At 37.8% G+C, this 20794-nt stretch overlaps 1 protein-coding gene across 7 annotated transcripts in view; it reads left to right on the plus strand.

Annotated features, from left to right (window-relative positions):
- Positions 1–20794, plus strand: part of B3galt1 (beta-1,3-galactosyltransferase 1) — a 547096-nt gene that overhangs the window by 313792 nt on the left and 212510 nt on the right. For all 7 annotated transcript variants that reach the window (XM_060390325.1, XM_060390329.1, XM_060390324.1 and 4 more), the window contains one exon: positions 3991–4055. The gene's annotated coding sequence lies outside the window, so the exon portion shown is untranslated. The remainder of the gene's footprint in view (positions 1–3990; positions 4056–20794) is intronic.

Here is a 20794-nt window from a genome sequence, read left to right on the forward strand (position 1 = left end):
TGGTATGAGAACTTTTATGTTGTAAAAAGTAATTAATCCTTTAAATCATTCATTTATTCTTGGCATCAACGAGGTAGCTAATATTAATTCAGAGGCTACAGCTGCATGACACAAAGCTAAGGGTAAATGCACTCTGGTGCTCAAAAAAGAATGGCTCTTCCATCCATAGAACTTGAAATCCACTGGAAATGATAGGTATTTTTTAATTAAAATATGCCTGACTATTAATCAGTTTTAATGACAGAAAACAAGTGTTTTGAGCAGAATTAGGAAGAGGGCCTTGCTTTGGCTTGGGTGCTTAGAAAATCATCTTTAAAATAAGGAGCTACTTTTGGGAAACCTGCTCAATTTGTCTTTCGTTATTTGTTTGTCTTTCTGATTAGGCTTACATATAAATATTATGTGAAATTTTAGAGACCAGGATATCCAAAATCAAGGATCTAGCAGATTCAGTTATTAATGAGGATCCTCTTTCTGGAATGGAGAAAAACAGCATTTTCAATGTATAAAAGGGAAGAAGGAAGTATGGGACTGGGAGGAGAAAGCAAAAGGATGAGTTGGTTTGTTACTTTTCTTGTCACTGTAGTAAAATACTTAAGAAGAAGAATTAGTCTCTCCAAGGGATGAGCCCCTTATTGCTTCTCTAATGAAGAGAGTCCATCCTTGAAACCATCTATGTGAGTCATAGTGTTGTACTCCTATAAAGAGACACCATGACCAGTGCAACTTTTATGACGGCAAACATTTAATTAGGGATGGCTTACAGTTTCAGAGGTTTAGTCCATTATCATTATGGCAGAAAGCACAGCAGCATGCAGGAAGACATGGTGCTGGAGGACACAAGACTTCTACATCTTGAACTGAAAGCAGAAGTTCATCCCCACAGTGACACACTTTCTCCAATGAGGCCACACCTCCTAAGAGTGCCATCCCTATGGGCCAAGCATTCAAACACATAAATCTATGGGGGCCAAACTTATTCAAACAACCACAACATACCACCAAGAAAAATGGACTTAGGACACTGTGTTTACATATATTCGCACATTCGTGTATGTGCATAACAATAATCAAATTAAAAATAGCGTATCAATTTGACATAAGGGAGTCATGGGAGGGGCCTCATAGGAGTACATCTGGAGGGACTTCGAGGGGAGAAAGTGATGTGATTCTAATTAAAAATGTATTGAATAACTGTGGTCCTTTTTAGTCAAGAGGGCTCTCCTCTCACCCGGAGAAGTCCTGGAGACAGCTGCCCTGCTTCTGGGTTTCTTGCTGTAAATCATGGAGATGGCCTGGAACCCCTGCACAAAGGTACCCTATGGCAGTTCAGTATCCAAGTGGCCTCCATAGTAATAGGGACAGGGACTGTCTCTGACATGAACTGATTGGCCTGCTCTTTGATCACCTCCCCCTGAGGGGGGAGCAGCCTTACCAGGCCACAGAAGAAGACAATGCAGCCACTCCTGATGAGACCTGATAGACTAGAATCAGAGGGAAGGGGAGGAGGACCTCCCTTTTCAGTGGACTGGGAGAGGGACACAGGTGGGAAAGAGGGAGGGTGGAATTAGGAGGGGAGGAGGGAGGAAAGTATACAAAGTGAATAAACTGTAATTAATATAAATAAAAAAGAAAAAAAAGTATTGAATAATATGGAAAATAGTGATGCTCAAAAGAAATACAGAAGAAAGGACAAATTTGGAATCGTGGTTTGAGAGCATAAAGTAAATCATGGCAAGAAGGACATCATGCTTTGTGATTATGTCAGCAGGAGCAAAAGAATGCATACTTATATCTCTGTGGATCATGAAATGGAAACTGAACCAGAACTGAGGACATATTAGAGCTCTTAAGGACCCCAGTCCAATTATCTACTTTTCAACGTGAAGCCCTACTTGCTGCAGTCTTCACAACCTCTCAGAACACTGGTCACAGATCAAGTGTTCAGACCCAAGAGCCTGTGGGACATATTTCAGACACAAACCGTAACAATAGAGAAAGAGAACACTCTGATGCCTTTTGCTAGAATGAGTCGATTCAAAGAAGACAGACTAAAATATTCATTTTGGAGGGTAAAGTGTAAAAATAAGTGTGAGTACCTGCAGATAGGGACATCCTGGCACACCCAAAGAACAGATTAATAATCCATGTGGGTAATGTGTCCTATGCAAGAGTCAATGACGAGAGAGAGAGAAAGGGGGACATCTAGATTGGAGGGGAATTATGCAGACCTTGATGATGTGCGAAAGAGTTGTGATTCTATGATGTACTGAGGAGAATGAGGAGTCATGACTGATTTTAACCAGGGCCATTGTAGTCTTCCTTTTCTTGAGGATTCTATGCTTACTTGCAAAGTATTCATTTGTATACTCGTAGCACTTTTCTGGTCACCTTGATTCATGCAAACCTAGCTGAAATGGGACAAGGTGACACTATGTGATCCTTCTTCAGCGCTCAAATGTCAGCGTTTCCTGAGTTAGGCAGTGTCCACATTTGAAAATGTTTGTGATTTTTCATTTTGTCAAATGTTCTATTTCAAATGGTCCCCCCATTTCAGTGCTGGCAGGCTGTCTCATGTTCATGAATGTAATAAGGAATGATACCTTATTATGATACACAAGTTACTAAGAAAATTTGTGTCACCAAGCTTTGCCCAGATGTGCATTACATTGTTAGCCATGACCTTGCCATTAGTAAACTAACTACTTTTTAAAAGAAGGTGCCTCTCACAAGGTTACACACTGGTTAGTAAATGAAAAGACTGTGACCAAAGGATCTTTTTCATACTTTATAAAAAATTATGGTAATAGAAAAATTACCATATGAAGAAGATATATCTACATAAATTATTTTACATTCCCTATATATATTAAAATATCTCCTGGACTACAGTATGAAGAATGGACAAGAGAAAAGGCTAGAAGCCCTCCTAAGTCTCAGTAGCTAATATGACGATGAATGCAGCCTGTCTAGGGATCTTAAGGTGAAGATAGATAGACAAATTTAAGGACCTAGGACTAAGCAGACACAAAGACTTGGCAAAGTTTCTTTGGGTTCTTTTGTGACCTTGTCAGTTGCAATTTTACATTCCCAGAATACCCACAACAGTCCACTAAATATATAGCTCTATGTTATGAGAGAATAAGATATGCTTATAACTTATCTATTTAATTCATCTATAAATATGAACATTTCCTTTAAGATCCTTAGAGAATGATGTTGACCCTGACCATTTCATTTGGAATATGGCTGGTATTACCTCAATAGTGCAGTCTTAGTTCATTTATTCTTCTGGCATATATTTCTTTGGCTCTTAATGGCTACTAAACCGGTCTGTGTTAGTCATGTCGTCTTCTCTGACTTGTAATTTTGTGATTAGCCAGCCTATGCTAGCAACATTTTGCCCTGATACCTGGAGAACTTGAACAGATAATTTCTTTTTTGTAATCAAGCTGACAGATTCTTCCCTCTCCAGACTAGGAGGATATGAAGTATATTAAGTAAGAAGGATATTACACAAAATGGTTAACATTAGCTACAAATGTGACATCTATGAAGAAAGTAACTTTTCTATCTTTAATTAATTCAATCAATGCTCCATTCCTTGATCTGAGCGTTTTATAAAAAGAAAGTAGCCATTGATGAATGTTTTGGTCACTAATTATGAAGAGTTACAAAAAAAAAATAACCTTCAAATAAAATCTAAGAGCATTTAGTTACAAAGATTTAATAGTAAAGACAAAACATTTTATATTAGCAAAGAGCTTACTAGAAAAATACAGACACTCAGAAATGTGAATGAACACAGTGCAGAGATGGTGGTTACCTATGGAGGCAGATGTTCCTTTCTGGTTAGCAGCAATTCAGTATCATGTAGATGTCTCCCTCAAATACCTATGTCTGAGAAGGACAACTGCTCCCCGCCCCACCCAGTGGTTTGGAACTTGAATCACTTTATCCAACAAGATATTTCATCTTTTTCCTTCGCAGGATTGACGTGGAAAAGTGATGTGGACAAACTTCGGCCAAAGAAGCATAAGGACTAGTTTCCTGCGGTAAGTTTTAAGAAAGATTGTCCACTGATAAATAAACATATGAAAACAACCATATCTCTCAGTGTGGGATAGTGTGAGCCATTGTGGCCTGGAGATGTGAAAGCCACTTAGAACTACTTCTGTGCACGTACTGAGACAAAAGCTAATGTCCCCAAAATGTGTGTTAAATGACCAAGATACAGATGTTTCTGAATCATTGAGTTAACCACACCTACAGATGAAACATTATCTGCAACTTCTACTTGTTAGTCATTTTGATTTGAGCCTCCTATGACCAACTAAAGTATCTTGCTCTGAGTCACCATTTTGGACACGTCTTTATCTTTTATTATCTACAAACTATACACATTTGTACATTTGATTGATATGTCAGAAAAAGGTGTTGTATCTTACAACTGAGAGATCCAGTGATTTAATAAACTTAAGGGAATTATAGCAAAGGCAAGACTAATTGATTGATTAGTTGAATACAAATCAATGAATTCCATCCATGACTACTTTTATTCAGGAGAGGTTCATTGGACATGACAGACATAGTATGTTAACTCATAGCATTTTAGGGAAGATAAAGCATGAAATAAGTAAGTATATTACAGAGCAGTATTTAAATAATGATAGTTATTATTAATGCCTCTCAGACCACCAGTGAAGCAAAATAGACTCTTTTTTGAGAAGTAAGTAAGAGGAAGATTCATTTTAGCTAAGTATTTAAAACCTTCTAGACTGATTAAATTCATTATGCCAAGCAAAAAACTTCTCCAACAAAATCATAGAACCAACAGTGATCCTAGTGATCCTAGGATCTTTCAGAGACAATGAGGACCCAAACTGGTGAAATGGAAGGATATGAGTTGGGATAGATGTACCCTCACCACCAGGTTCATTCTCCAAGGTTTTCCAAATTAAGTGTGAGTGTGAGTTTGAATGTGTGTGTATGTGTCTGTGTCTGTGTGTCCCATAAGAGTTTTAGACTTTGGGGATATACATGAAACAGTATATTCACAGAAGGAAAAGAGAAACCTCACATCAGTCTTCTTTCACTTTGTTTAAAACAAGCTCGTTGTGTTGGGCCCCAGTGCATACAGCAGATGAGCTGACACCCAAGCCTCCAGAGATTCTCCTGCCTCAACACCTTCCCTCTCCTAATAGGAACAGTGAGTTTAGAGAGGTATACTACTGCATCCTGCTTGGCACGGGTTCTGCCCTGGGGTCTTCATACTTGCACAGGAAGGGCTTCTACCCTTGAAGGCATCTCCTCGTTCCTTAAATTCTAATCTTTGAGTCCTGAAGATTATGACCTTTCTACTGGCATTTACATTGAAATCTAAGAAAAGCAGGACCTTACCCATCAACTGTCTTTAATTTGCCTCGAAACAATTCTTCCAAGGAACTTACGACCACGTAATACATCATTAAAAGCTGCACCTGAACCCTCCTAGTCATAATAATTAAAAAGGAAGTTGGGACGATTCAGTTATTTGGCATGCCATGTCAGGAATAGTTAGGATTATTTATTATGAGATAAACTGTGTGTGTGTGTGTATGTGTGTGTGTGTGTGTGTGTGTGTGTGTGTGTACCTTGCCCAAGGCCAACTAGAAATTAGAAACTAAAATTTGTTTCCAGGTTTGTCTCACTCCCACACCCAAGTTTATATCCTGCAAAAAATAATGCCTGGAAATTTTATTGAGATTGATTCCAGGTTTGACCATACTGAAATGGTCAAAGATGGTTTTAAAGACATTGTTCCCTTTCTTTTCATCTGTTCTTTTTGCAACACATTTTTTTCTTTAGTGTGCTATTTGCATTCTACCATATGAATACTATTTGTTAGAAATATTTCATATTTATTAGTAGTAGATAACCTATAATCGCCTGTTTTACTTTTTCATATTACTGAATGGCTGAATAGAGATTTGTCAATCCCAACTGATCAGCCAGCCAGTGACTTTAAATCAGCTTGCAGCATTTACTGTTCCCTTGGGCCAAATTTTACCCCATTAAAAAACAGAGGGCTGAGGCTAATTGGGAATAAATTTCAGAAATGCATCATGAGGGATATATATTTTATTTTATTTTCCACAAGTAACTTGTCGTGGAGGTACCCTAGATTTCAGAAAGGTTTTTTTTTTTTTTTTTTGGTTTTTTTTTTTTTTGTACAAGTAAAATAGAAATGTGTGAACCCATCCATCTTCTCCTTTCAAATAATTTGTAACCCAAGTCATGCACTTCAAAGTTTTTTTTAAGTGTAGACCAGGCTGAAACACCAAAGGCCACAAAATGCCATAGAAGTAAGAGTGGATGGCTGACCTTTGAGACAGTCTAGTCTGGCTATACTCAGTCTGACCTGTACAGTTCAGTCCCTTTTACAGCAGCTTTAGAATTCCTTTGCGTGGAGTGCTTTTAAGTAACTCCCCAATGCCTGGAGCAGTTCTCCCAGCCAATCAGAGCCGAATACAGTGGAAAAGCAGACCAGCGTTCACACAGCATGACTGTTTAAAAGGCGAAATGAAAACATGAGACAGATAAACACCTGAGGAAAAAGTAGGCGTTAAAAACTAAATCAAACTAACCTGCACACTAATTTGTATTTCACATTCAGAAGAAATTCACTAACAACCATTTTTCTTGTCAAATAGACCTTTAGATAACTGTCGGAATTAAACACGTGACATGATGTATTCTAAACTACAGCTTCTCATCAGGTTGTTTGTAATTAATTTTCTTCTTTGTACTCTTCGGATACTAACTTTTTTTTTTGTCTGAATCCCATTTAAATTCTGTAATGCTTGCCCATCAACTTGAAAAATAACTTTAGGCATATGGAAAAGGTACACTGTGGAAATCAATGCTTATAGAGATAGTTGTGGTACTGTTGGCTTTTTGTCTGAATATGTTTGCGAGCATATGTATGTATATCTCTACCTCTCTCTATTTCTACCTCTCTCTCTATTGCTTTGTGTGTGTGAGCATGTGTATATGTGTGTGGGTGTGTTCATGTGTCTGTTCATGTGTATGTATTTTCAATATAGGGATTTAAAAATTAAAACCATGGCAATGTTTGTGGAAAAATCTAAAACAATTTTGTTTCGAAGGGAACAATTTTCAGCTCAAGTGAAACTTAAATAAAAGAGCTAAGGAAAAAATAAGACAGAATTTGAAAGGAAGCAGAAAGTTGGTCATGATGAGAATAAAAAATAATTTAGCAAGTACTGTAACTTTTCTTTTTGCTAAGATACAGTATATCTTTGTCATATTCAGATATTTTACTTGAATAAAATAGTCATATCAAGATATCTTGTTTGAATAAAAAGTAAATATTTAGATAATATAGTCAAAGCAAATATTCTTGTTCTAAAATAACCCCCATAGAACAATCCTGCTGCTCCCCCACTGACTTTGCTCCTCCCTTCACCCCACCACAGAACCTTTGCATTCAGTGGGTTCCAGTATGTCTGTCCACCTACTCTACCCTGCAGATAAAGTAGGAGCCAGGGTTTCTCCAACATTCCAAACAAGAACATTAACATAGGGTAACATCTTTTGAGCAATATCATAGACTGGGCTAAAAATGTTGCCAAATAGGAAATGATTATTAAAGTGTTTTTGAAGAGAACACACAGTTCTTTTCAGTTCCTAATTCTTTCTCTTATTCAAGGACCAAATGCCAGGAACATATCAAGAAAAGCAATTGCCCCCTTCTTCCTCCTATAACTGTTAATAACGTGTTAGTGAGAAATGTTAAAACAACTTAACAAACATAAGAATTAACCCTATCCCTTGTCACAAAATGTATTATTGATATAGTAATAGTAAAATAATTGCGCAACCAAATACATTTAGCTGTAGTTACTGTGGAGACTCTTGGGGTCTTTATTTTGTGATATATTTGCATACATCAGCATGCTAATAGGGTAGAATGAGAAAGCAGTAGACACTCTATTCAAGGTGTCTAGGATCTTGGCAGATCATTGAACCCTACCCGAACACTTTTTCTTTAAGACAAAAACAGATAATTATCATAATACATTGCTTTTGACTCATAATTCAGTCACCACATTAGCAGTGACAGGATCCTCAAGCTGTGAATGAATTCACTTTGTGGACCAAAATAGAAACCTTATTTACTGAGTATGCTTCAGGAAGGCAATAGGCAGGCAGTCTTTAGAGCTCAGCTTGCAGTGGAAGACAGTAGGCCTTTCCCTCATAATAGGGTTATCTCCATTTGGAAGAAGAATTTTAGTTAGAGCGAGCTTCTTTTGTGTACAGTTCCCTGGAATTCAGTTTACACCATGCGAAGAAGGTCATTCAAGACTGACCCGTGTACTGTTCTGGGAACGTAGCGTGAGGTCCTGGGTCATTTCTTGTTGCCTAGGAAAAGGGTATCGCTAGTGGATCAAAGTTCAGCCCTGATCTAAAAGCTCAGGACACAGGGTTCTTGTGTCCAACTTTGTGCTGTGAGGTTATATAGTTTTCCACAGTTGGCAGTTTGGTATTCCTGTACCAAACTTACAAAACCCCCATAATTGGGTGTTGGTTCGCTTTCTAATATCTTAATATGGCCTGCCCTCCCCATAGACAGTTTCATATTTATCCCATGATTTAATTCATATCCCCACCAGGTGAAATCTCCAGGAAGTTGGTGTGCTTATGTACTATTCCTCCTTTGATTTCCAGTGCAGTGGAGTATAGCTCACATAGATACTGATGACTTCACTACTGCGTGTGGTCAGTGAGACTGTGTCTCAACTGTACAAGTGTGTTTAACTATATTTGTGCAGGTTGCCGTATTGTTTTAGCACTTATGTTCTGTCTCTCGCCCTTTTTGATAAGCACCATTCTAAAAGCTTTAATAAATCTACCTATATACTTGCATAGTTTCACTATAATCAGAATTTCTTCCCTTTCCTGTGTAGGAAGTCCTTGTCTATCATCCATTTTCTCCAACACATAGTAAACCAATAATTAACATCTGTCATATCATCCTGATCTTCCCAGAATTATAGATAGAGGGAATCATATAGGCATGTGGGTTTTTGAGTCAGGCTTCTTTTGTCTGGTATGGTGTACCTGGGATGGTTCTTTGATGCTACATATACTGGGAGTTTACTTCCTGTCGTTTGTTCAGAAACTATCTTTTCAGAAGTTCTCTGAATTTCAAATTTCGGATTTTACTTATTTATTTGTTAACTTATTCTCTCATGTATTACATCCTGAGCACCGTTTCCCCTTTCTCCCTCCAGCCCCCTCTACCCCCATACCCCAGTGAGTGTCATGGCCAGCACTGTTCTGAAGATGAACAGACTGCATGTACTTGGCCTGAAGTTATTAAACCTTGGAGTCATTTAAATACCTCTCCTTGTTTTAATGTCAAGGTCTGCCCACAGGCAAATAACTTACTCATCACATAGATGAGAGTGCCATGGCTCTTAGTTCACACTCAGAATTGATGAGATAGTACCCCAGTCAGTTGCCTTTGTAACATGAGTTACGTTCACATGAGTTAACCCTAAGACAGCCTCAACAGGAGAATCCTTCCCTTCCATCATCATGATTTTTCCTTTCTTTAAAATTAAAAATACAGAATATATCAAAGATTGTGTTGTATTACAGCACTGAAGTAAGATGCATAAAAATTGTTAATATGAAAATGAAAATCGTCTTTGAGCCTAAACTTGTCCTGCAGGCCACTCTTTATAAATACTCTTATATTGTGATGTCTACCTATGGAAGAGGGCTGACCTCTTGGTGACACTAGGTCATTGAGTGCATTTCACATGTAGTAATTATGTGCAAAGCAATTAAATAAGTAGGCATATCACAGGACTGGTGTCTCTGGGCTTTATTCTTCACCTTTGAAATCAAATACTTTCCAACTTTAACTCTACAGTAACAGACAAGAGATGGCATAGGTGATGAAGGGAAGAAAACACAGTTAGCCTTGGGGTACACTTCTCTCACTGTGCTGTACGTCGCACAGAAAATGGCGCTGTCAATATCTCTGTATTGTTTTAAGAATTTATATTGGTTTTAAAATTTTTTTATTAATTACACTTTATTCACTTTGTATCCCCTCATAGCCTCCTCCCTCCTCCCCTCCCAATCCCTCTCTTTCTCCTCCTTTTCCACACATGCCCCTTCCCAAGTCCACTGATAGGGGAGATCTTCCTCTTTTTCCTTCTGATCCTAGTCTATCAGATCTCATCAGAACTGGCTGCATTGTCTTCCTCTGTGGCCTCGTAAGGCTGCTCCCCCCTCAGGGGGAGGTCATCAAAGAGCAGGCCAATCAGTTCATGTCAGAGACAGCCCCTGTTCCCATTACTATAGAACCCACTTGGACACTAAACTGCCATGGATTACATCTGTGTAGGGGTTCTAGGTTAGCTCCATGCATGGTACTTGGTTGGAGTATCAGTTTCAGGAAAGACCCCTGTGCTCTGATTTTTTGGTTCTGTTGCTCTCCTTGTGGAGCTCCTGTCCTCTCAAGATCTTACTATCTCCCACTTCTTTCACAAGATTCCATGCACTCTGCCCAAAGGTTGGCCATAAGTCTCAGCATCTGCTTTGATAGTCTGCAGGGCAGAGCCTTTCAGAGGCCCTCTGTGGCAGGCTCCTAACTTGTTCCCTCTTTTCTCCTTCTTCTGATGTCCATCCTCTTTGCTTTTCTGGATGGGGATTCAGCATTTTAGCCAGAGTCCTCCCTCTTGATTAGTTTCTTTAGGTGTACAGATTTTAGTAGGTTTATCCTATATTAATAAAAAATTTTAAAAAACCAAAAAAATTATGTTAAACAGAACGAAGTGACTTGAAGTATAACTTTGCACTATGACTGGAAATTATTTAATATTTCCAGTCTTCATCAAAGGTCTTCACCAGTCACTCCCTTCTGAAGGACAGGATCAATGAGAACTGCCAGGCCAGGCCAGTCTTCCCACCCCACCCCCATCCACTTACACACGATATCTGGTCGCCCATTTGTAACTCCTTACACCCTTCTAGTTGCGCTTTTTTGACTCCTGCCCTTCATCCCACAACACCATTTGACATGGATTTCACCTTGAAAGAGTTTTCTTATTTACCATGGACTAAGCCCAGTACTGGTTTATGTGGAATTAACGTGGAAACAAGAATTTATTTACTGAGCCAAGAAGTTTTTGTCCTTGTTTTGCTCTAGATCAGATTATATTACTTTTCTGCCCAACATCTTCCAATGACTGTATTTCACTGATAATAAACCCCAAGTCTTAAAAAAGAAAAAAGAATTTATATTGGATGAATGACACATGCCTTTCATAACTCACACAATGTGGGCTATATTGGTGAGTCCTTTATAGTATGTGGCTGAAGATAAAAATAAAGATAAATGCTGTTACGAGGAAACTATCAAGCTATGTTTCTCCAGAAAGTCAATGAATTTTTTGTTTAACCTGTGGAAGGAAACATACAATGCAATATGTTATGTTTAATTAAGTAGAAGTTCCAGAACGATCAATTGATAGCAATTAGAATATACTGGGAGATGTTTCAGTAGCTAGTGGACATTAGTTGTTATTTGATAACTATTGCTAACTTCCTCAGGCATGAAAAAGGCTATAGAAGATCATGTTAGGTAGATATATAGGTACAGAGGATAAAGAGCCATTTCAGGACACAAGTAGTTTACTTTGAAGTGACTCAGCAAGAGAGAGTAAGAGGAGGAGAAAAAAAAATGAGAATAGAATAAACAAGGCAAAAATTTAGTAATTTTCATCCAGATAATTATAATATGGGTGTGTATTATGCCAAGCTTTATATTTTCTTGTGCATTTGAAAATTCTCATATAAATGTTTTCTAACTGGTGTGTATGCATTGATAAGTAGAGAAGTCCATAAAGGAGAAATATAAAACAAAAAGCCAAAGGGTATACAAAACAATCTCGTTGTGTAAATTTCCCTCCCTTCCATTCTAATTGCCTTTGTAGTTTTGACATAATAGACAGGAAAATCAAGTCCTGGCTTATTTCTCCTTCCAAGAAGTAGGATTAAAGGAATAAACAAATGGAATTTTACTTTTCATGATTTTATCAGTATTAATTTAATTTGTGCAGATTCATATGTAGGTTTTTATCTCCAATATCTATATTAAAATATTATCCAGAATTCTTTGAGTTAATTATGATTAGCATTTTTACCTCCAGATTATTAGTGTTTCTCTGAAATAAAAGGAACCCTGAAATGTGAAAGGACATATACTCTGAAAGTCATACAAAATGCCATCTGGCCACTGTGAGCTGGACATTAAAACAAACAAACAAACAAACAAACAAAAAACCCCACAGGTTAGCCAAGACACGGAGACTTGAGGATGGTGGAGAGTTGCTGCAGATTTGCCACGTATCAGAGTAGAAAAGGTATTTAGGCACCTCCTTTTCATCCACACAGAGTCACATCACTCTCACATCCACACACGCCAAGAGCACATACCACACAGCCACTGTCGCACACTCAGGTGTCTCTTTCACTTGTTACAGTTCTCAGTTTTGCTCTTGAATATACGTTTTTTTTCAGCTGGCTGGGTTGCGGTGTTCTTTAGAGAGGGATGCCTGCCTCCACTGTCAAGCTTTTTTATTTCTCCTCATGCTTACCTACCTCTCTTTTCCTGAAGAGATTTAAAGAATAAATTGTCCAGAACTAGAAAGTAACGGGCAAGCTAAAAGCAACTTTTTTTTCAGTAGCCGGAGAGATTAAGACTCTCAAGATGCTCTTAACTCTGTCCTTCTCCAGGCCTGTTCTGGTGGAGGCAGACCACGACAGAGCATATTTGGAGTCAGGGAGATAGATGCTAAAAGTCACTTCTGAAAGGTGTTCTACGGCAATTCCTCCACAGTGCGCTCCAATGGCTGCTGCTCCCCCGTCTAACGGTCATTGCTTGCGCAGCCCCGGTTTGTTGGTGTTTGTTCGGTCTTCACTGGCTGTGTCTGTAGGCTGCGCACGCTCACAAATGGAATTAAGTAGTAGTTCTCTCGCCTCCAATTTTCGTTTGTGGCAGTTGTGTTCGTCTCTCAGACACTAGAGCGCTGTGATGGCCCCGAGGTCATGAATGCCCCACTGCCCAAGGCCACTGCCACACTGACGCCCAGAGCTGCCACATGTGTCAATGTTCATCTCGTAGGGCTTTGTGCGCCTCTGTACTGTGTTCATATATTCCATAATTCTCTATTGGACCCTTTCCCACAGTCACTGAACCAATAATGAAAGTAAATTACATGATGACTCAGTAACACTGGCAATGGTAAAAAAAAAAAAAAAAAAAAAAAAAAAAGCCAGAAGACAGAATCCAGCAAGCTGCTTCCTTTGTGGACTTGTCACAAAACTTATCATGCCTGGGAAACTCTATAGTGCTTCTTGGGATAAAGAAAAATGAGAACAAGTGTAGTGTCTATGAATTCCAGACCTGCAGATGTGCTGGTGAGATCAGTTTATGTCTGTGTTGACCCACTGGGGTTTATCTACTCAACTTCAAAATTAAGACTGGAGAGTCGTTAGTTCATGTATTTCATAAATAACAATTTATTGGTGATACTGCATTATGCATGTTTCACATTGTTTTGCTAAGGTATAACAGCATTGGAATGACAGTCACAAGTGAAAACACAGTTTAACTAAATGATAATCTATGAACTTAAACTGAATCACTCCCATAGCCAGCAAGCCATCTTCTTTGTGTTTCACCGGCTCTGCAATGGAGGGTTGGGTTTGCAAACTTACAAGTCAGAGAGAAGAAAAGAAAAGAGAACAAATACCCCTGGTCTTTACTGGCATAATGACTATTATGTCTTACAGTGGAAGAATGAACCAATCATCCAATTATAGCAATGCGAGAATCTAAAGAGCCTTTCAGATAAACACACACACACACACACACACACACACACACACACACACACCACAAGTGTTTCAAAAATAACATTGGACCCATGAAATTCTTTGATTTTATTGCCTATTTTCTTCCCTTCACTAAGGGAAAAGACGGACTAGTATTTTAGGCTGATAAAGTAAAAAAAAAAAATCAAGGTCTTCCTTGTCGTTCTTGAGTATTTCTTGGCTATCGCTTTTAAAATCCATTAATACAGTAAAAATAAAGTAACACCAATGAAGGATCCTAGTTTCAGCCTTGCCATTGATTAACTGTAAACTTAGACAAATTACTTTTCTGGCTTCTGATTTCCTGGTCAAATAATTCAGTTGCAACATACTTTGTTTGATAATACACTTTTTAGTTCCACTGACCTGTCTATGGCAAGAGAAAGATGTTATGCTTAGCTAATCTACAAATCTCAACTTCTCATTGAGACATAAATGATGAGGGCTGAAGACATGGCTCAGTGGTCAAAACACCGGCTGCCCTTCCAGAGGACACAGGTTTCATTCCCAGCAACCACATGGCTGCCCCACAACTGTCTGTAGCTCCGACGACGGGGGATCTGGAGCTATCTTTGGGCCTCTGCAGGTACTGCACATATGTAACGTACAGATATGCACATAAGCAAAGCATCCATATACATACAAATAAATGAAACTTTTAAAAGACTCAGGGTATTAGAGGTATGAAATCGCCAATGGAGTTTCAGCTTCTCTGTATTGTGTATGTGTGAGAGAGAGAGAGAAGTATAAAGTTACTCATTACAAATCATGACGGATCTTTGAGATAGAGAGAAGAATGTTCATTCATCTCTCATTCATTCATTGTATGAAGTATCAGGACTAAGAACTGTTATTTTGTAGACTGAATATTTGCATAGCACAATTGGCACAATACTAGATTCAGATTGCTGATTTGTCCGTGATTTCAGAAACCATACACATTTTATTAATGAGGGTATACTCTTATTGAAATTATTTATGTGTATCAAGTAACAAGTCTTTAAAAAAAATCATCTATTTAAAACAGACAAGCATCAAGAAATTATTCATTTGAGTAACCTTAAAATTAGCCATTCACAGTAAATTTTAATTAATTGAAATACTATCCCTTTGCCCTGTATGTTATAATTTAAGTTAATCTGCAAACTGTGTGTGAAGTAAGCAGCCATTGTGCCCTTACGCCAACAGGCAGACAAGGGAGGGAGGACTTTACTACTTCAGATCAGCTCCCCTCCTACTTACTGCATGCGTGTAAAGTAACCTTGCGGTGCCGATACACTAAACTCTCTCTGCTGTCCTTTTCATTTATGCAAGTTTTTGAAGGGCACACGAGCGTCCATTGGCCCATCTGTGTATAAGTGATGTCTCATTCCCCAGATCCAGACACAAAAGCAGCCTGCTGCCATTGTTGATCAAAAGAAATAATTTAACTGACATCCAAACCAGTGAAGAATTATCTGGTCCCTGTATGTGGCTAACACCTCCATTCTACACACCCTTGATGTCAAACCCCAAGATCCTACCAGCACAAATATACACTATGTGATGTTGGATGAAAGAGACCTGTATTTGAGGTTTTCTGTTACACCAAAGAGGGGGGAAATATTCATTTTAAGATTAAATGATAGATTAGAATATTATTTATCAAAACTGCAGCTGCCAGGAGTCTATATAAAACTATGTTCCACAGAGTGTCTCTTTAGATGGGTTCTTTTGATCTAGGCAGTATACTGTGAGATGAGCCAACTAAGTGATAAAATATTTACCTGACTCTGGAAGAATCTTCTCCCCTTAGAATGAGCTGACTTCACTTCCTGCCACTTCAGTGGATTCTGCTCAAGGCTGTCACCTCTGCTGTTGCCTTGGAATTGGGGTTAAAGTGTCTTATCTTCACAACATTGCTTCATCCTCAAAAACCAGGGTTTTCCGTGAGCACAGTTTTCTATACAGCTCAGTATATACCCCTAGCCGGGGCAGATTACCTGTGCTCTGTATTTCTGTTCTTGCTGAAGGCTTTGAAATACAGACATTTTGTTCTCCAATGGCTTTTATTTTTAGACTATCAACTGCTGTTTGAAGTTCTGATAAACTATGTCAAAATCTTTGGTTTGTTTTATTCCTGGTTTGATTTTTCTTTTCCCTCAAGAACCAACTTTTTCCTATTATGATGCCATTATACAAAGTAGAAGTCACACATTAATGGCTTTAGATAAGACATATGACACAAATGTTCTTTTTACATAATATAAGCAATATAATTGGATTAATTTCAATTAATTAATATAAATACTAGCATTTAAAGTGGCAGAGATTTTCAATAAAAATCCCAAATTCTTGCTTTTCTCCAAAGTGCTAGAATCTCATACAAAAGCTTTAAGAACACACACACATACCTTATTTTCCTCCTTTCTACTGCAAACAGCCTGGTCTCTGTAGGATTTTGAGCTTTGAACCTCATTGAAAACATGTACGACCAACATACCAAAAATGAACATTTTTAAATACTTTATGTGTGCATGCATGTGCACGCATGTTCACAGGCATGCAACGGAGGCCACAGGAAGACATGGAGTGTGTTCCACCTGACCTTTAGAGCCATGTTTCTCTGATGTCTCCCATAGCTTACCACTTGGGTAGACTGGCTGGCCAGTGAGTACTGAGCATCCAAAAGGAAGTCTCTTCCTTCTGTGCACCAGGGTTCTAAATGTGTGTGACCAAGCTCAGCTGTTACGTGTCCCCCAGGAATCTAAACTCTGGTCTTCATGCTTGTGCCACAAGCACTATACTGACTGAGCCATCTTCCCAGCCCCCATAAATGAGTATTTTTAACAAATTTCTGACCTAGCATTTTATAAGATTCTATATCTTGAGCAATGTTTGAGCATAAATATCCAAACCTTTTTTGTAAAGAAATCTTCAAATTGACTTTTTTCACTAATTTTTCAATCCAGTCCCCAATAAATGTTAACTTAGAACTCTGAGTGAGGGATAAAATATAAATTGAAAATATAAATATGTCCTTAGAGTGTTTATAATTCAATAGGAAAGACAGTCACCTGAAAAACCATTGGAAATGAGCTACGAGTCCTATTTTAATAGCACACATCATGTATCACAGCTCTACATTCTTGACATAGTAGCTTTATGTGGGTACACGCTATGACTGTCCTTGCCTACTTTCTTCTTTCTATTCATGTTAACCTCATTTCATGGTGGACTACTGAAATAGTTCTGATTGAGCCTTACAATTTTCTCCACCTCCAGTGGATGAACAGAATAATATACATTATGAATAGTCTCTTCTACAGTTCTATCTTTTGTGTATTTGACAACAATAATGCCTGCCAAAGTATGAATCCTGTCAAAATTAAGGACAATAATTCATGCACATCTTTAAAACAATGTTTGGCAAATGATGGTGCAAAACATGTTAGCTATTACTGCTCCTGCATTTCTAGTTAGTTCTCACCGACAGCATTGATGGCACAGTTGGCATTCCCTGCTTAAAACCTTGTCCTTTTGTTTGCCTTTCCTGACATCACACTATTGATTGGCAAAGCTTTTCTCTTCTGGCTCCTTCTCTTGTTTTAATTGCAAATACCAGGATGTTGCAGGGTTCAATACTTGGCCTTCTCTTTTTTTTTTTTTTTTCCGCCCACTCCCTCACCATAATAATTGTATCTTGTCCATGGCCTTGGACGCTATCTCTGCTCTCATGCTATATTTATTTTCCATTACTTGACTCCAAACTTCCATAGCGAAGTGCCTTCTCACGGTGTCTACCAGACATCTCCAGTAGAGATTTCTCATTTCCTTCACACATTCATTCCTCCCATTTTTACTCATTTTTTTTCCACAAAATAGCAACATGGTTTTCTCGTGTCACATCATCCAATGTTTCTCTGCTGATTGACAGATTGTCGTGGGCATCACATTGTGCTGGTATATGACAAATACTCTCACTGCTGACTTGGAAGTTCAAAAGCCACTTTCCACCAACTCTCTGGTGTTATACCTTCATACTCAAACATTAGAAAAAGAATGACATTGGTAGCTAAAGATTTTTCACCATCAGAAGCTTCAAACAGAGATTTTATATCACTCAAAATGTAGCAACTCTAAAACTATTTAATTTTTTTTTCCTCAACAAGTAGGAATTGTGAAACTCTTAGTTATAAAGAAAAGACAACAATAAACTACATTAAAGTTTGGAGTTTTAAAGGGAAAATTATATAGCTATATTAGCAGTGAGCAATTCAAATGTTTTTTTTATATATATTTTTTTATTTTTTTATCAGTTACATTTTATTAACTCTGTATCCCAGCCGTGTCCCGATCCCTCATTCCCTCCCAGTCCCTCCCAATCCCTCCCTCCCTCATCTCCACCGTGCCCCTTTCCAAGTCCACTGATGGGGGGACCTCCTCCCCATTCATCTGATCCTGTTTTATCAGGTATCTTCAGGACTGGCTGCAAAGCCCTCCTCTGTGGGCTAACAGGACTGCTCCTCCCTTCGGGGGTGGGGAGACCAAAGAGCCAGTCATTGAGTTCCTGTTAGAAATAGTCCCTGTTCCCCTCACTTTGGGAAACCAATTGGTTACTGAGCTACCACAGGCTACATCTGAGTGGAGGTTCTAGGTTATATCCATACATGGTCCTTGGTTGAATGTCAGTCTCAGAAAAGACCCTGTGCCCAGATATATTTGGTCCTTGTGGAGCTCCTATCCTTTCCCCCATCAGACTAACTCCCCTTCTTTCTTATGATTCCCTGTACTCTGCCAAAGGTTTGGTCATGAGTCTTTGCTTTGAAACACTGCTAGTTAGAATCTTTGCAGGCAAATGGTGGGATCTGGAAAAGATCATTCTGAGTGAAATATCCCAGAAGGAGAAAGACAAACATGGGATATACTCACTTATATAGACCTATAAGATATGATAAACATAATGAAATCTATACACCTAAAAAAGATAATCAATTGAGCGGACATGGGGTAAGATGATCAATCCTCATTTAGAAAGACAGATGGGATGTGCATTGAACGTATGACAGGAGTCTACTGAGCGCATCTGAAAGACTCTAATTCAAATGTTTTTTAATCTAAGTTGGTTATTCAAATATTTTGGAGATTTTTATGTTCTTCTAATTTTAACAAGTATTAATTGTACATATTAATTGGGTACACTGTGATATTTTAACATAGTCATACAGTGTGCAGCAATTTAACCATTAACATTTCCCATTCCCTCCTCTTCTTCTCTTTGTCATATATATATATATATATATATATATATATATATATATATATATCCTTTTTGGTAAAGTCTATCTTTGTGTGCCAGGCATAGGAACGCTGTTCTTTCTGTTACAGCTTTCCAGTTGCTGGGATTACAGATGTGAGTTGCTAAGCCTAGCTTCCTTCTCATTTCTTGATGGTTGAAATCTTTGCGCTCCTCTCTACTAGGTCTTCATAAAATAATTAACTTTCCTGTAAATGGATTTAGGTGTACCATATAGCCAATATCCCTTAATCGATATCCACAAAACTCACTTCCCAACTTCTAATAATTAGCACTCAACATCCAGGGTGACCAGTGTGTAGCCTCCACGCGTGTAGAGGAGATGACAGAAGTTTGGGTTCTGTGTTAGCCTTATTCCTTTCCATGTTCTCTTAACAGTTGCATTCATGTTGCCACAGGTGATGGCATTTCATTTTTCCTTGAGCTAATTGATATTCTCTAAATATACACATTTTTTCCTTCACTAGCTGGTGGACATCTACTTACAGAATCTATAAGAACTTAGGTATCTCTTAAGTATTCATTTCCTTCTGATAAATGTCAAAAAGTGGGGTAACTAGACACCTTACTTATTTTTAGGTTTTTGAGGAACATTTTTTCAGGTCTCCATAGTAGCTCTACTAATTTACATTTTTAACAAATAAGTATAAGAATTATTTATTTTTACAACTTTATTGTTGGTTTTGTCACAATAATAGCCATTCTGACTGATGTAAGTTAACTAACTGTAGCTTCGGTTTGCATTCCCTGATGGCTAAATACATTGAGTATAGTTTGTATGTATTTATTATTGCTTTGTAGTCCATCTTTTGGAATAGAAGTTATCTATTGAGATAACTTCTTTAAACATTTTAATTGGATTACTAATTTTTGTTTAATTGATGTTTTATGTATTCCAAATACTGGTAATATTAAATGGAACATTAGCATTATATATAATATATATATATATATATATATATATATATATATATAGTCTGCTGATTGTTTCCTTTTGTATAGAGATTTATACCAGGAATGCAATTATAGTTCAGTGTACACTAATATAATACATCATGTCAATACAATAAGGGACAAAAGTCATCAGATCTTCTAAATATCTAAAGAAAAGTATATGATGGACTTCAATGTGTCACCATGACAAAATCTTTGAACAAAATAAGTATAAAAAAGCTGTAAGAAAAAGGCAATATGTAACAGTCTCACAGGCGTCTATCATATTGAATAGGGAAAACCTGAATGCATCTAAGGTAAGAGTGTATATACAGATTTATCTTATTCACTATAATAAGGAAACTTTATCATGGCCAATTAAGAAAAAAGGAAATAAAAAAGCCTTCCAATAAAAAAAGGGATGTATTATCCCTGTTCTCAGACTATGTGATTCATATGTAGAGGAAGATCTAAAGGCTATAAAAGACTATTAGAACTAATTAAGGCATTATATAAAAATGCAGGTTATAAACACAAACCACAAAAGCCAGTGGCATTTTAACTTATGAGCAATATTGTTGGTAAAAAAAAAAAAGAGCTTATGAAAAC

This window comes from Meriones unguiculatus, chromosome 8 (genome assembly GCF_030254825.1).
Source record: "Meriones unguiculatus strain TT.TT164.6M chromosome 8, Bangor_MerUng_6.1, whole genome shotgun sequence".
NCBI lineage: Eukaryota > Metazoa > Chordata > Mammalia > Rodentia > Muridae > Meriones > Meriones unguiculatus.